At 38.9% G+C, this 13,163-nt stretch overlaps 1 protein-coding gene and 1 pseudogene across 2 annotated transcripts in view; one reads left to right on the top strand and one right to left on the bottom strand.

The window, feature by feature from the left end:
• MNAT1 (MNAT1 component of CDK activating kinase) overlaps positions 1 to 13,163 on the bottom strand; it is a 130,554-nt gene that overhangs the window by 14,835 nt on the left and 102,556 nt on the right. The window lies entirely within an intron of this gene.
• On the top strand, positions 10,610 to 11,361 carry LOC308437053 (low molecular weight phosphotyrosine protein phosphatase-like; annotated as a pseudogene). The gene is made up of 2 exons: positions 10,610 to 10,685; positions 10,826 to 11,361. The product of its transcript is annotated as a low molecular weight phosphotyrosine protein phosphatase-like (transcript).

Here is a 13,163-nt window from a genome sequence, read left to right as displayed (position 1 = left end):
TCCTCCAGTGAGGCACCAGCTTCTGAAGTTTCCACCTCTTCCCAAAATAGTAGCACTGCTGGAGCCCAAGTATTCAACGCAATGGGAGATTATGGGAGACAATTCCTATTGAAACCATAACAGTTTAATATGGTGGCAGCAGGGGCATTGCCATGTAGGACAAAGAAACAGTTGCAATTCTGAGAACCCAACAAAGGAGAATGGTTTGAAGAAGGACAATGATTTCCTGAGGAGAAGACACTGGGGGCATTCATTTATAACCTCATGTTTTCCTAAAAGACATCAGGAGTCTTGTGTGCTTTAAAGAATGTCACTTTATGCCTGAAATTAAACTTTGAATTTTACTTAATGTAATGAAGTTTTATTCCTATTTTATATAAAAATCAACTGATTCATAAAACAAAACCCATGAATTAAGATTAAAACCTAAATTATATATATAATTTTAATGCATTCCATAGTAAGTTATAGAAAGTAGCTATATAAAGTCCTACCAACATTGTTCAGTAACAATGCACTGACTAGCGAGCTAAGGTAACACTACAGAAAGGAGGAAAATGGGATTTTACATGCATACACTAATAGGAAACTACTCCACCATATTACAAATAACCAACTCATAAATATAACTGTAAGCCAGTGATAGGAATAGAATGGGAACATAACACCCTTATAGTCCTAAGGTTTAATATGCTTGTATCACTTAAAATCCAACCTAGAAAGGAAAATGCCTGTGGTATTGTGTCTGCTCTTCTGTAGGAAGTAAATTCACTTGGATAGCAAATCACTTATGACTTTTTATGAGAGCTCTGAAGAATAAAACTTCCCATTTTCAAGTGTACTATTAAAGGACAAAGAAATAAGAAGGGCAGCTTCAAAGACACTTTTAGCCAAGGCTGGCCCTCTTTAAGAGAAGAGGAAGGATCCTTTTCTTCTTGCAGCTCAATTTACTACCTAAGGAACATGTTTAAACTTCTCACAAATATCCATGGTCAGTAAATCTATCCATTGGCTTCAGTTTTGTCACATGCATGTCCAAATGCTGTACCTGGCCCTGGTTAATCTCAACAAAAGTAACTACACTATTCTCCTGGTCACCAGGATTACTTATCTCCCTGTCACCTGTGCAGTAAGAGGGACTAAACCCTCCCACAGGACACAGACATCCCTTAAATCCAGACCCAGTTTTCCAGCCTCTCTTGAAATGTTCCTCTCCTCTTATCCGTTGAATATTTCATGTTCCAGCAATAAGGCTGCATTTCCTGGAATGTGGCCTACTATTAGGCCAGGCTTCTGAGCCACTGCACGCCTTTCTCCTGCTGGAACGCCTTTCTTCCCTAGCACCTGGCAATGTCTACACTGATTAGACCACTTTTAGACACCACCTCTTGTAAGAGTTCCCAGATCTGGGCTCCACTCTCCCTCCAAGACAAATACAACATGCTATTTCTGTACTGAAGCCCCCTTTCTACAGAGCATGCTATCTGCATATGTTCTGTGTTAAGTCTATAAAAGAAGCTCTTGGCTTGAAAATCCTTGTCTGCTTGCATCACTGGTTTCTACTCTTTTTTAACAGATCTAAGGCTTGCTTCAACTAAGAAACAGGAGCAAAGAAAGAAAAACATAAAAAAGCCCCAAAGGACCACACAAGCAACTAAAATTTTAAGACTGAACTGTGATACTGTTTCCTAGGAAGGAAACACAGGAAGGGATTTCATACTAAGTGACAGAAAGTAAACCTGCCTACTTCTTATATAAATATTTACCATTTAGCATTATTCTCTACTTTAAAAAGTTCTATCAGCTTTACAAACAAGAAAACATACCTTTCTGATAAACAAACCCTTTAAAAATATGTGTGTGTGTTGCCTGGCTGTATTATACCCATGTACCATGTGCATGCCTGGTGCCTGTGAGGTCAGAGGGAGGGTGTCAGAGTGACTGGACTACAGTCATAGATGGCTGTAGGCTACCATGTGAGGGCTGGGATTGAATCCAAGTCCTCTGGAGGGACAGCAGATGTTCTTAACCACTCCTAGCCATCTTTCCAGATTCCAAAAAACCTTTTTAAAAATCAATTTCAAGCAGACCTCATCATAATTAGAAGACATTTTCTTTAAGCAACCCCCTTCTCCCCCCCCCTCTCTCTCGTGTGTGTGTGTGTGTGTGTGTGTGTGTGTGTGTGTGTGTGTGTGTGTGTGTGTGTGTAATAACAATTGCATATGTGGAAACTAGAGGTCAACAAGGTCAACCTTGGATGTTCTTTAGGAGCTACGGAAATATTTTTTTAGAGGCATGGTTTCTCACTGGCCTGACCCTTACAATAGGCAAGGCTGGATAGCTAGTAAATCCCAGGGATCCACCTCCCCAAATCAACACCAGCCCCCAGCACTGGGATTTCAAGTGTGCCACAGTGCCAAATTTTTCACAGGGGGATCAAAGTTGTGACAATCACTTTACCAACTGAGCCACCTCCTCAGCTCTAGGCAATTTATTTTTAAAGTATGTTGGAGTTTAAAATGTGTAATAGACTATAAAAATAATAATTGTTGTTAAAAATCACTACCAAAAATGATTCTGGCATCAAACTTACAACTATATTGGATCATCTATGTTCTTTTAAGGACTCAGGGAAATGTATCTCCATCAGTATAAAGAGAATAACATCATAATTATTTAGCTTAGTCTACTCATTATAGAGACTGAGAGATAGGAAATGCCTATTAGGTTTTATGATGAATAAATTTTGTGGGGTTTTGGTTTGTTGTCTGGATATGAGACCTTTATTTGCAACCAAAGCTAATTGAAAACGTGACTGAGATAGTTTTCCCCTTGATACAACACAAGCTAAACAAGTTTCAAATCAAGATCTGAAATAAACTGTAACAAAATAAAAATAGTTTTCTTCTAAATATTTAACTACCATTTTAATTCATAAAGTTGGGTGAATTTTTACTAATATAATACAAAGTTACTACATACAAAAACAAAACAAAAAACAGCCAACTTAACAAAATCTACCAGAATCAGAAATCCTTAGCATATGAAGTCGGTTATAATAGGTATTATTATTGAGAGAATAATCACTGCCGGTCTCAGGCACAGGTGAAGCCAACACCAAGAAAGCAGTGTAAGGGCTGTACCCAAAGGATAGAATTTAGATAAGACTAAGGCAGTCTTGTGTTCATGCACTGTGCTTGAGAGAAAGGGAGGGGAGGGAGGTATGGGGAGGGGGAGGGAGAGAGAGGGAGGGAGAGGAGAGGTTGGAATAACAGCACCTGCATTATTTACTTTTATACTGCCCTGACAAGACACTACAACAAAGGCAACTTAGAAAGGGTTTATTTGGGCCTATAATCCCAGCATTTGGGGGGACAGAGGCAGGAGGATTTCTGTAAATCTGGGATTCAAGTGAACTACATAGTAACTCCCAGGCCAGATAGGGCTACCTTGAGAACAAAATTGAGAAATTTTGTCTTTAAAAACAAACAAAGGACAGGACTGTAATGAAATGTGACTGAAAGTTTGTTGTGGTTGGTGTTTTCTTTTCTAAGTAATAATAATCTTAATGTTAAGTGGCAAGGGAGAGACAGTGGGGGGTGAAGGAAAGTGTGTAGGGGGTTAGTGCCTGCAGCTTTTGGTAAGAAAGAAAAAAAATTTCCAGCTGAAGGTAAAAGCAGTAAAGCAAGAAAGTGGGCGATGCAGTTGAATCTATGAAATGAAGAGCAGCCTCTTTCCTGTGAAACTTAATATGTTCTACTTAATAAGTAGTGTGGTGGGGCCATATAATCTAAAAGATAAAGGCTCAGCATAGTGGTGCGATGCCTTTGATGCCCAAACTTGGGAGGCAGAAGCTGGAGAATCAATGTGAGTTTCAGGCCAGCCTGGTCTACAGAGTGAGGTCCAGGTCAGCTAAGGCTAGATAGTGAGGTCCTGTCTCAACAATAACAAAAGGAACAGCAGTGACTAAAAGCCAATTTCCTGATCATCAAAAAGGAACAACACCTAAAGGCAACTACTGGGGATCTAAGTGCCCCTTTCCAAAATGAAGCTATGATTAAAACACTACGATAAGCTTACAAGGGTGGAAATACACCAAATGACTGGAATGGATAATTTCAGACATAAATATGACCAGGACTGGCTCTAGTCAACTAGTCCAGATCACAGCAATCTCCATGAATTAATGAAAACAGAAGCAGGATAGAAGGTCACTGAACTTTTCTCGCACAATAAAATGTTTTGTGCTATTGACTATTTTATTAAAATATGCATTTCTTTTTGATCAAAGGTAAACGAAGTGGTAACTCAGTCAAGACGGCCCCCATCATAATGTGACAGTGAATACAATACAATGGACATGTCCACTCTTCTCATGAACACCTTAACCACTTGAACCAGAGACTAACTTTTGATCTCCTAAAAATCTCCAGCAGTGAATCATAAAACAAGATGAAAAAAAGCAAAGAAAAAAAAAATAGTCTTGCAGACAGAAAAACCCAAGGCATTTGTACAATATACATATATACTGGGGATAAGGGGATTTATAATTAAACAGGAAACTGATGGAAAAGAAAAACACCCAAGAAACAACTCACAGATCAAATGAAGTTCAAAAAAAGAAAGGTCAAAAAGTGGAAGCCTCAGTCCAGCTTAGAAACAACAACAACCAGTGTATAGCACCCTCTCAGAGTGGGGTACACCTAGACCTTAAATCATTAATAACTCAAGAGCTAAGAATGCAGCTTTGTGGCAAATTTTGGTTTTTGGTATTTAAAAATCATTATATTTAATCTATGCACACCAAGAAAACTTTGACTATTTCCATGTTACGTTTTGTTTTACATGTACTTTATGCTTATGGTAACTAGCACGCACTTACACACACACACACACACACACACACACACACACACACACACACACACACGCTGGAGGGCATGTGTCTCCCAGCCTGCCTATTTTGGTCCAGCCAGCAGCTGTAGCACGTGGTGGTGGTCTTCAGCAGGATGCAGCAGCTGCATGTGTTCTCTGGCAGCAGACTTAACGCAGCGCTTGTCCCGGCTGACGGAGAAGCAGGCCCAAGCAGCTGCACCAGTCACTCAGATATTTGTTGCACTAGCTCACAAAGACGGTGTCTAGTGGTACATTCTGGAGGCTGCACAGCTACGGGAAGCCTTGTCTCTGTGAAAGGCATCTGAGAGCCCTGCAGACAGTCAAGACAAAGCTTGGCATCTTCCTTGCCATGCTTTTCCTTCAAGCCAGTTACTGAGTCCTAAGATCGTAAAGTACACGAGTACTTTAAATCTCTGATTATTCCCTTAAGCCTGTGCTTAGTCTTAGACTTCTCAACTTCTACTTGAGCTTTTCCTTTCTTTTTTTCTTTTTGTAAAGCTTGGCCTTTCAAACATGTCGTCCATACATACCATTCTAAAACATAAATCTACCCAGCATGTCAACTTTAAGCTCCCCACTCATAAAGTGTATTTTTTCAGAGTCTAGTTATAGAAGTAGCAATGGAATTTCTATTTTGATCTAGGACACAGGGAAAAAAAGGTGCAGACAGTATTATAGTCCAAGAGATTGTGATAGAAAACAAGATTCTTTGTGATTCTGATCCTAACTGGTCTGTGATACCCTCTGCTGTGAACCCTGTGCTCTTCTTAAACTGAACTACTTACATTTCTCTCAAAGGCATTCTCTCAGATCTTTCCCCTAGCCTCTGAGGTCTGCACAGCTTTCTCTGAGGAATGCTCCATATGCTATTAGCACTCAACCTTAGGAGCAGAGCTGCGGTGTCCATGTGACTATGGTGTCTTGCTTGAGCCACTCCTGCACTAAGCTACTCTATACACACAACAGTCTTCTAGTCCACCAGCTGCTGAGATGGAGGAGCCATGGCTGATAAGTCATAACCCTTGCCTACAACATGTATTTCATGAGATCTTGGTACTACACGATACCCATTATACTTATTAATTTCTCCTCAGTTTAAAAGTTAATTTCTAATCATTTATGCCTCCAGAGACTAAAGTGGGCCAACAAAGTGGTTCAGAGAGTAAAGGTATTTGCCAGAAAATCTGATAACCTAAGTTATGTTCATAGAACCCACATATAGACCAGAGGTTCTCAAGGTCTGAGTCCTGTGGTTTAATGCCTCCTTTTCACAAGGATAGATCACCTAAGACCTTTGGAAAACACAGATATTTACATTACAATTCGTAACAGTAGCAAAATTATATGAAATAGCAATGTGGATAATTTTATGGTTGGGGGTCACAGCAGGAACTGTACTAAGACTTTGCAGCATTAGGAAGGTTGAGAAACAGCTGAAAGTTGGCGTGCATATGACAGAACAATCTAAATATCTAGAAAGAGATGGTGGCGTGAGGTGACAGGATGCAGTAAGTTGGAGTGTGATGGGATGAAGAAGCAAAGCTCGTGACAGACCCAGACTGAGGAAAACTAACAATCTGTTGGAAACAGACTAGAAAAGATTAATAATTAAAATAAATGATTAAAAACCCTCTTCAAGGAGGATGGCTTCCTAAGTGACTTTCAAAGAACTGACTAGCCTTAGTATTTACCTCATGGCCAAAATGAACTCTGCTTTAATGATCTGGGCTTTTATTGACTTGGAAAAGTAACTATTAAATCAGTTTTGATTTAGTAAAGCACACTATTTTTATAACCTCGACATGCAAAGCGATGAAGTTTGAAGAAATGAAATGCAGACCTTTTGGCATTAGAAGGCCAGGTGCTCACTTGTTTGGGTTGAATGTGGGTGTCTCCAATCAAAATACTTGTTTGAGATGTTTTTTTCAAGCTTCAGATTTTTTGAAATTTCAAACTTATTTCAAGATTTAATTATAAATGACAGGAAAATGTAAAATGTTTCCTTATTGTTTTCATATTTTAACTTAGAAATGTCTAATGGTGCAATGATTCGTATGCTTAGTCCCAGCTACTTGGGAGGCTGAGTCAGAATTGTTGAAACTATGAGATTGAGATGAACCTGGGCAACAATACAATCAGATCTTATCTCAAAAAGGCAAATAAAACAAACAAACAAAAAGAAGCACCTAATATTATAAATTTCTCAGATTTAAAATACATTTGAATATTTATTGTTACCATTTAAGATAGGCTTAAAGCTAAACATGAAAAGGTACAATTTCATAGATCAGGAAAAAGTTCAGAATTGTATCACACAGCTTTGCTGATATGCACGAAGAATTACTAGAAACAGGTTAAACACATGATTCTACGGAAGTTCAGTGAGGAAAGGAATCCTTTCAAGGAATGGTACAAGACAGCTGGATATCTGTGATGGTTTGAACAGGTTTGACCCCATAGACTCATACGTTTGAATACTTGGCCCATAAGAAGTGGCACTATTAGGAGGTGTGGCCTTATTAGAGGAACTGTGTCACTGTGTTGGTGGGGCTTTGAGGTCTCATATGGATGCTCAAGTCTAGCCAGTATGATCAGCTTCCTGGCTGCCTTTGGATCAGATGTAGAAAGAACTCTTGGTTCCTCCAGTACCATGTGTGCCTGCACAATGCCGTGCTTGTCCTGATGATAATGGACTGAACCTCTAAAACTGTTAAGGCAGCCCTAATTAAATGTTTGCCTTTATAAGAGTTACCTTGGCCATGGTGTTTCTTCACAGCAACAAAACCCAAACCAAAAAAGAATAAGTGGGCACGGCCTTCTCAAGATACTCCATTTAAGAATTAAAACTCTAAAACTTGAAGAGAAAACATAAGAAATCATATCTTGTAGCTAGGTAAAAGTCTCTTAGGTATAATATAAGAAATACAACCCACGGAGAAAAATTGTTAAGCCAGATTTCAATGAAACTTGCAATATATTAAAGACAAGATGATGGGGACTGAGAAGATAGATGACCTCTGTTCCTCTGGCATAAGCTGTACACACACACACACACACACACACACACACACAGAGACAACACACTTCTATTGCTATCAATTGATAATGTAGCACATTTATCTACTAGTAGAACTTGTATGCAAACTAAAATAGCTTCCATACTATGCACATATCATTTCACTAGTTACCATCTGAATAGGAACTATTAAGTGTATCAGCTCTGTGATCTAGAAACAGGCTTATGACAGAACAGATGGAATCCAATGTGCCTTCCGCTTCAGTATAAGTGGTAGTGTTAACTTTTAAACTCAATCACCTTTTCTTCCTGTACCCAATATCCCCAATAATGGAAAGCATCGATGACCACATTTCTAAGACTCCCATTATTATTATTGTTTTCTCTGCATGGTACCTACCTATCCCTCCCACCCCACCCGACCCCTCTCTCTCCTCCTCTCTATCTATCTTTTGTTTTCAATAGAAAGTTTCTCTGTGTAGCTTTGGCTGTCCTAGAACTCACTCTGTAGACAAATCTAGCCTCAAATTCAGAGATCTGCCTGCCTCTGCTTCCAAGTACTGAGATTAAAGGTATTGACCACCACTGCCTGGCCTTAGTATCTTTTTAAAACACTCATCTTTATTTCTTATGCATATGTGTGGGTGCCAGCATGTATGTATGTGTACCATGTGAATACATAGGAAGTACCCTATGAGGCCAGAAAGGGTATGGGAGTTATAAGTGGGTGTGTGCCATCATCTAAATGCTGGAAATGGGTCGTCTGCAAAAGCATCATATGTTCTTAACTCTGGAGCAATATTTTTTCCTGATTGATTTCACAGTACAGCATAAAGAGTTAATGTAGTCATGTCTTTATTTCAAGTGTACACAAGTTACCAACTCTATAGATCCTGGACACAGACCTGCAGTTGTCAACGTCAGCACACAAGGAATGTAACGGCACACCCACTCTTCACTACAGGCAAGTTGTGTGGTCAGCCTGAGTGTCATGCACAAATGGATGGACAATGAAAATGGAGTTTTACTGAGCCATAAAGAAGAATAAAATCATGCTTACAGGACACTGAAAAGAACTAAAATCATCATATAAAATGAAATAAGCCTGATTCAAGAGACGAATGTTGCATATTTTCTCTCATATGCAAAGTCTAGATTTGAAAGAAGGGACAGGAGAGGACAATGGGGAGTTGCACGGGATCAAAGTATATTGCTTATGTTATAAAAATAACAAAGCGATTCACTTATACAATCAATACCTGCTAACAAAGCCTCATTGATGGATATTTCATTTCTTTCTCAAATTTAAAAACAATCTCTCTCCACTTTGTTTATCACAGGTATCAATAGAAAGAAAATCATGTCATACCTTAACCTCCACCACAGCTTGCTGCAATCAAACAAAAACAAAGCAACCCAGCACAGTTTTTAAACATCAACACACAGCCAGTGCTGAGAGTTAGAACGTAAACTCTAGCTGCCATGTATATGTGACACACCAACAATGTATGTGGCAAATACCTTTAGAGCAAACACATAAAATACATTATCATTACTCACCTGAAGCTTGATTATTATTATTACAGAGATTAAAATACCTGGTTTTAAGTTTACAAAATGCATCTGCATAACCAATTTTCATCATTAAAAACAAACCTAGAGCTACTGAAACCTATCACCAAATGTAGTGAGGCACACTTTTAATCCCAGCACACAGGAGATAGAGGCAGTTAGATCTCTGTCAATTTGAAGCCACCCTGGTCTACAGAGTGAGCTCCACTCACTATATAGAAAAGCTGTGTCTCAAAAACAAACGACACAAAAGCCGCTGGAACAAGTTAGGAATAACACTTGGTTTCTCAAACAAGTTATTTTATTTTTCAGATTTCTTACTTTTACAGTAAGTAATTATATTCATTAGTGTGTAAATGCAAGGTATAAAGAATCAGGCTTCACTCAGGCCTTACAAACATATCCTTCAATGCAGGAAATTCTGCCAGTAGAACAAACTACACACAAACTTATCAAGAGTCTATTTATAAAGGCAGCAAACAGGCAGCAATCCTCAGAAGCAGAACTTGGACCCCCAGCATCAGTACGGCTGCTTGCTGGGTGTGGTGGCCTGGAATCCCAGTGCTCAGAAGTAGAGATGGACCATCCCAAGAGTTAATTTTTGTAATTCTTCTACTATGACTTTTCTAAGTAAAGGAAATGCAAGAAACATTAATGAAAACATTAGAAATTCTGAATACTAGAGGGTCAAATCAGACATCTACCCTCAATGAATAAGGCAAAGAACATTCTAGCAAGATTTCCAGTGTCAACCTTGGACACCCCTCCCATGCCTGTGGACCTAAATATGTGAACACATACACACACACACACACACACACACACACACACACACACACACACACACATATACATACACGAGCAAAATATTTAAATTTTAAAAATAAAATATTAAAAATGGATAGAAAATGGATAAGTGTCTATTAGATAACTAGACAAGTAACACTTGGAGTGCTTTAGACAATGCACTGGATAAGCACGTTTAATGAAAGATCAAAGATGACGAACAACTGACAAAAGCCTTTTTAATTAAACAGACATTGCATTTAAAATAGAAAAACCTGAAACCAGGTAGGTCAGCACCACACATTTACTCAAGAAAGGGGAACAAAGACAGAATTCTAGATGGCAATTTACCAAAACTGTACCAGTGACGTTTACAGTGAGTGGTCCCTCATCTGCTACATCCACACCATTTACTGTAGGAAGCACACCCTCTGGAAACCCGCATCAGAAGTCTGTCTACATCAGAACCCCTGAAGGTAAAGGCCAACAATCTGGCTTTCATGGTTATAAGAGATGCAAAAGTTTAAGACCCACTAATCTGTTTCTGGGCACCAGGGTCCAAGTCAGTGCCATTTGTGTGTCTCAGTAACATTTGCCGGTCACCCATTGCAGAAGCAGTGTTTAGTAAATTGGTCACTGATGAAAAGATTTCAGATAATTGGGCCACTGACATCAGCACCATTTCCAACTGGAATGTGAGCTGGGCGCCGGACCCAAGAGCTGTCAGCTGCCTAAGAAATCATGGCATTAGCACAGCCCATAGGGCAAGACAAATTACAAGATAAGAGTTTGCCACATTCAATTATATACGATGTATGGTTGAAAGCAATCTGAGAGATCTGAATAGAAAAGGTCATCAAGTTAAAAACTGCAAAGTTAAAATTGAGCTATTTGGGAGCCATGATCCACAGAAACAGCTCATTATTGAAGATCCCTATTATGGCAATGACTCTGACTTTGAGGTGGTGTTCTAGCAATGCCTTAGGTGCTGCAAGGCCTTCCTGGAGAACTCACTAGCTGGTCCTACCCACCAGTCACCATTGAGCAACTCACTCACCACTGCTATGCCCAAAGATGGTGGCAGTCCTTAGCCCCATACCCCATCTTTTCAGCTGACTTACTGTATATCTTTAAAATAATTGTAGGTAGAAATTAGGCCTATGTTCAGAAGGATAAAAACATTTGAGTTGGAAAGTTTGAGGTGTGGCTAAGCATTCTCAGACTAACTAAATCTCCCACCTTGTCATAATTACAAAACAGTGGAACAAGCAAATATGGAAAAAAAGAAAACTGAATATAGTAAGAATGACCTACAAGGTCCAGGTCAGCCTCTGAAGCCCAGCAAGCCTGGGTAGTCTGGTCTAACTGGAATGTGTGCATGGCAGCACCCAGTGGTGCTGTCTGCTTGCCTATACTTCTCTATTCTAGACTCTTCCTGTGACAGTGTCTCCACCCACAGCAGCCTACCATTTAACATTAGAAGTTTAAACTCAGACACACTGAGGGTATCATGAATTTGACGGGGGAGAAGCTGGATATAATGATGAACCTGGAACTCTAGCAGGCCATCCTGGGCTATATAGTGACATCCTGTCTGAAACAGAAATAAAAATAATAAAAGACGGGACCCACAGATTTGTAAAATTAACAACTTTAATCTTACTTGGTTTTGTGTAGTTTTTGGTTTTTTGAGCTTTGTTCCTATTTAAGCCACTTTGCTTTAAAAAAAAAAAAAAGTAAATAAGTGTGCCTAAATAGTGGTGTGTGTTTGTGAGTGTTCTCTCATCAATGTTTTACACAGTGACAGGCAAGCGTAAGTAATTACAGTGTAGTTTCAGAAAAGGGACCTCAAATTTATATGGATGTATGTCAGAAAGGATTGTGAATTAAACTGGAATGTTATCAAATACAACTAAAACACAAATTGAAAAAAGAACCCACTAATCTAGACTTCTTAAAAATTAAAATCAGGATCCCTCCGAGATTCTGATGAAAGCCACGAACCTTCTACATACAACTGGGCAAATGCACAGCTTTACACACAAACAAGGGGTCGAAGGCGTCTGCTGTGTTGCGGCCCCACGGCCAAGTGAAGCTTTCAGACCCTCTCTGACAACTACCTACGGCACAAAAATCACCAAACTTAAGATACAAAAAAAAAAAAAAAAAAAAAAAAAAGAGTAAGCTTTGAAGCAAGTCCTCAAATGTGACACACTTGTCCTCACTTGCTTAGGTTCCAAGACTGACAAAAACAAAATAATACAAAAGCCTGTGGCGCTTAACTTCCCAAATTTGTGAAATTTACATTTTACAGGTTGGACTAGTGGCCTTTCCCACTGAGAGTCTAACGTGATCACTACTCCACTCGGAAATCAATCTTCCTGGCCTCAAGAGTAACCCCTCTTAGAGAGTTGGGTCTTTTTTTTTTTTTAACTCACTATTTTTCTCAGTGTAGAACATGACTCATATCCTAAACCATGCACTTATAAGCAGATCCCTTATATCCTTATATTTTATACAAAGAACTGAGAGTAAATCATATGGACCTAAAATTACAGCATCCTAACAAAAAAAATAGTCCAAAATCAAAATGTTGGTCAGAGCATCTATAATGGTCAAACTTGTATTTTTCCACAACAATTTTACATTTACATGTGAATATATATGTGCATACAAACCCTAAGATAACGAATTGAACTACATTAAAATATTAATGCTAACCTAAGAAAAACATTCCATTAAAAAAAAAACACAGTGTGCACACCTGCTAGTCTCCTATCAATTTAAGCAGGAAACCATTTCTCCTCTACATCATGAGCAATAGAAAAGTACTTATTAAAACATTAATCACAGTCCATTATATTCTGACTCACTGCCAAAAGTTCCCATTACA

This window comes from Micromys minutus (assembly GCF_963924665.1).
Source record: "Micromys minutus genome assembly, chromosome: 1".
Lineage (NCBI taxonomy): Eukaryota > Metazoa > Chordata > Mammalia > Rodentia > Muridae > Micromys > Micromys minutus.
This window is presented reverse-complemented; position numbering and strand designations above follow the sequence as displayed.